At 50.0% G+C, this 4,803-nt stretch overlaps 1 pseudogene; it reads right to left on the bottom strand.

The window, feature by feature from the left end:
• Window positions 1-299: 299 nt before the first annotated feature.
• On the bottom strand, window positions 300-2,899 carry LOC148018244 (uncharacterized; annotated as a pseudogene).
• Window positions 2,900-4,803: the final 1,904 nt, after the last annotated feature.

The raw sequence follows: 4,803 nt of genomic DNA, 5'->3' as shown, positions 1-4,803 counted from the left end.
AAACGAGGCCAGGACAATGGAATGCAAAAAACCACCATGGTCGCCACGAACGTCAGGGCCGAGACAATTTACTATGCAATAAGGGAATGCAACCACCACCATGGCACGAAACTATGTAGGGAAAGATGATGCAATGGATGTTTAAATAGGACCTTAGCATCAGTACTAAATCATTACCATTGCTTCAACTAGCTCAACCAAAGAAGATGATGGCTGTGCAAGGCAGGATCTAACAGAGTAGCACCCCATTTATCAGCTACATACGATGGTAAACAACAATGTTGTACACAGGGAATTATGTTAAGAACTGATCGGTTGATCACGTTCTTTTAGCATTGAAGGAAATATGACTGTTCAATCTATATTGCAACTCAGAACGATTCAGAATATGCAGCCCTTCATGCCGAGCATCGAATGCAACAGTGACATGACCCATTGCTCATGAAATAACGAACCTGCAACTGAATGATAAGCGGTCCAAAAAGAATTGGAACTCCAACCTTCCTACGTTGCGACAGAGCTGAGAGTTTCAAAACATCATCATGGCCAATACCGGCCATGACCAAGACCATCATGTATTAGATTTATTGGTACACTGATGGCACTAGAAAGGGTAACAGAAAGAAAGGTCTCCGGCTTTGGCTTATCGAATGTATATTGTGGGTGTTACATTTGGCCCCATATCAAGCCTTGAGGGCATTTTCTATGTACAAGGCGCATTCTGATTTCTTTCGTGGAGTCCATTCTCAGGGGTTAGTTTGGCTATGAAGGAATTCCTGATCTCGGCTGTCAGGAGACTCCTAAGGTGCTTTCACCTATCACCTATTTTACTTCTCCTCCAGTAGCGCTGCATGCCAGACTCAGGCTCGCTTGAATGTCGAGCTTCCACAGGAGCACTAGCAGCCCGGTTGATGTGCATTGCAGCCTAGAAACATCACACGGTACAGTCATGCTTGTTCTGCCCCCTCGGCAGCTCCATTGTATGTTAGCCATCCCTGAGAATGCAAACACTGATGATGGAATATCGACTGACCGAACTATCAACACCTCCCCTGCAAGCCTTGGTGACTGCTGGCAATGGCTTGTGCATGAGTCTCCCATTGTGGAAGCTAGCCATGGGCACTCTGGTTGCCCCACCATTTGTTTGTAGGCAGAGTTAACCCATTTCACCAGGTAGTTAGAATCTGTGATAATCGCAGGAGAGACTCCTTCCTCTAGCTGTCGTTTCAGCAGGTCTAGACTGTCCAGGACACCAAAATCGTGAGAAGACACATCTGTGATGCTTTCCAAACTGACTCTGGAGCCAATAAGCCTCTTTGGTTGGGGTACAATAACGACGTTCTTACATACGTCGCCACATTGGGGTGAAGGGTAGTGGAGATGTTTATTTCTTATGCATGTAGAAGAAAAGAGACTCATCGAATCTGCACTCGAAAGCACAGATGGGATCCCTTCTCCCCCTTCCATATCGATCACGAGTTTCTTCAGAAACCCCCACAATGTAGCAGGAGACAGTTTTCCTGAAGACGGTGACCGCGACGATCCATCCAGAAGAAGTTGAAACTTGTGTAACACTGTTGGAGTCCCTAATGGGTCTATGAATGGAGCAGTGCTTTTCCTTTCAAGAGCATCCTTGAGGGCTTTCTGATACGCCTTATTCAGCCATATGACACTTCCCGTGGTGTCATCCACTAGCACAACAGGTTCAGGGGATTTGTCGTACATACGCTCAATGCCAGCAATGTCACAGGGAGAGGGCAGGGAAGATGGCGACGATGGCCCATGGCAGGCATCATCACTTCTTGTGTTCGATGGCATGTTGCCATGTGCAAGGGAGGAGCAGGTGGAGATGGACGACTCCGCAGTGGAGTAGTCAGAGCGTGATGGGGTATCTGGCAGGAGAGCAAGGGTAACGAGCTTGGGGCATGAACCATCTTCCTCCACTGGATGGAAGTCTGCCAAATTATCCTCCAGCTTGTTGATGTCACCGGGTATTAATTCTTCTCTAGTGCAAGATGTAGAGAGCCCTTGCGATTGAGCAGGGCCGCTTCTAAGGGCTTGGGATGATGCATAAGGGAGCGCACATCAGAGACGGTGGAAAGCCCTGTAATGCTCCTGATCATCTCTGAAAAGCCTCCTGCGGCACTTCCCCGGCAATTCGTCGGGGCAAGGCTCCCTCGACAATTCATCTTTCTCTCTGGCAGAACACAGGGTGGAGAACTGGCTGCAGCCCTTGCCATGAACCCGGCATCCTGCTGTTGCATCATGCGCGTGCTCTCGAGCAAAGAGCAGGCATCGCCGGCGGCCTCTCTCCTCTCGTGCAATGATAGTGCAGCGGCCTTCTCCGAGGGCATTGTCAAGGCTCCTTTCTTCGGGTAGCGTGGTGATGCCAAACTGCTGGAGGCAGGCGCCTTCCGCTTCCGGGCACGCTTGTTCTTGCCGAGCTCCGGCACTTGTCTGCAGCAAATGTGAACATTGGCAGGGGCAGCAGCGGCGTTGTCAATGGTGGCGGCGGCGACGGGGTTGGTCATGGACGAGAGGGCGTGGTCGGAGTCTTGGATGGGGACGGAGGGGAAGGAAGCAGGCTTGGGGGCGATGGGGCGGTAGCGAGAGAGGATGAGCTCTGCCTTGGAGGGAAGGGGCTGGCCGAGGGGGGTAGAGAAGGGGCCGCCATAGCGGGGGGAGGGGACAGGGCATGGAGCGGTGGTGATATCCATAGCTGGTGGGTACATGGGAAGGAAGAGTATGCGAGAGAAGCTAATATTGAGAGGGGGAGTCCCAAGCCTGCACAGGCACTTCTGGGGGAGGCCCACAGGCTCTTCTGAGAGAGGAAGTAAAATATTATTCTTACATTGTTGTCACTGATTCATCATGAATCATAAATCATGAATGGAAGAGAGAGACTGTAGACAAAGACAGACTCGAGGGCCGAGGCGCAGGGTGAAAAGAAGAAGGAGACGTGGGCTATGGCGGAAAACCTGCGCGTAACGACAGAGGGATCAGAAAACGACAAGGCTGGGGAGGAAGACGACAAACTGCCGCGCGTGCACAGTCCCCGGCCAGCGCGGGGTCCGGGCGTGCGCACATCACGTCCCGCCACATTAGAGCCTCTTAATCATCCCCGTAATCACCCCGCGTAACCGGCCCCCTGCTTAAAACCCCCCCCCCCCCCCCCCCCCCGAATTCCTTCTGCGTGTTCCCCGAGTCTCCTTGGAAGTTTAGAGCCAACAAGTTCTAGACGCAGGTGACGACGCGCAGGATGAGCAAGCCTCCCGCCCGCGCCCTAGGACCCAATCAACGCGCGCCACGTCACGCTGCGGGCCCCGTCCGCACGTGGGAGAAAATCCCCGCCCCGTCACAGTAGATCCTTCAATGGGCGGCTTGCTCGCGAGTCGCCGCAGGCGGCAGCAGAACGGCCGCAGCCCCGGGCCCACCTGCCACGTCTGCACCAAATCTTGCCAACAAAATCCAATAGCCGTGCCTGATTGGTTCGCCCCAGAGGCTGCGTGCTTGCTTGCACGCCTGCTCCACGTGAGCAAGTGGCCCCTCCCTCGTCCAGCTCAGCTGAAGCCTGAAACCTTACCTAGGAAATACCAAATTTTCGTTTTTTCAAGCTGAAAAACGCTTCTTATATCAAAAAGCGAGGAAACGTAGGATTCGTTGGTGCCATGCTGGAAGTCGGTATATATTAAAGACTTCATAAAAACGTAAATATCATTATTCGAGTAAACATAAAATAAACAATTGCCAATATATAACAACAATAATTTTAGGCTTTGACGGGCTTTGTTGCTGCAAAATAAAGGGATACTAGGCGCTCCGCGCCTAGACTCGTCGGGTTTGGGGGGGGCGGCGGGACACATGGCACTCACCCCCGCATTCTCTTTTTTTTTGGTGGGGGAGGTGGGGGGCTGCCACGTGGCACCCGCCCCCCACCTCTCCTTAACTAATAGTATAGATGTTATTCTAAAAGACCTATTCCAATTGCACTTTCACACTCGTATCCTCAAAAACATGGACACCGAATTCCTTTTCACAACTTTTGCCTACTAAGCAAAAGTTTGGCAACTCTCTCGTGCATTTCCATGGATGATTGCCTAGTGGAGGTTCCTCCTCTCCTACTAAGTGCACCTTTCCTTCTCTCAAAATGATTCTTAGCAACATTTCGAGCTTGTTGTCAGTGGCAATAGGAGGTGGGTGACACACGTAAAATGCATGAGGGGAAGGTTTTGAAGAAAACCACACATTCACTTTCTTCACACACAAAACACACAGGGGATTGTTTCAAACACCTTGTGTGAAGCCCCTCTAAAACCTTTTGGAGATTGGAAATGGCATTTTCGTTGGTGGTGGTTGGTTGACTCTATTATGTAATAGATTATTAGAGGAAGAGAATATTTCATACGATGCAACCTTGGAAGTTGGCAGTAATCTTGATATGGGAAAGATTTTCCTTTTCATACAAGATGATATGTCATATATGCAACAATAATTGATTGCATCGGTGCTTTCAATAGTTTTAGCTGGAGCCAAGAGCTACTAGCTCAAGTGGTTGTGGATTGGTGTAAGAAATACAAGGTCAAGAGTTCCATTCTCGTGGGTTGCAGTGAGACATGAGGTATGATGTAAAAAGTGATTTTGTCTCCACTTGGCCGATCACCAAGTTGGACATTGTAATGGGACCGCATGTATGAGTTGGTAATCTAGGTTTGGACACCCCCCCTTGATTACAAGTATCAATGTAGGCCCAACATATTTGATTAATACAAATATTTATTCACGTCAATACTTGGAAGGATAAGC

Source organism: Lygodium microphyllum, chromosome 21, assembly GCF_053477565.2.
Source record: "Lygodium microphyllum isolate KBCC chromosome 21, Lygodium_microphyllum_v1.1.10, whole genome shotgun sequence".
Classification (NCBI taxonomy): domain Eukaryota; kingdom Viridiplantae; phylum Streptophyta; class Polypodiopsida; order Schizaeales; family Lygodiaceae; genus Lygodium; species Lygodium microphyllum.
The sequence above is the reverse complement of the archived record's forward strand: the minus strand, read 5'-3'. Positions and strand labels throughout refer to the sequence as shown.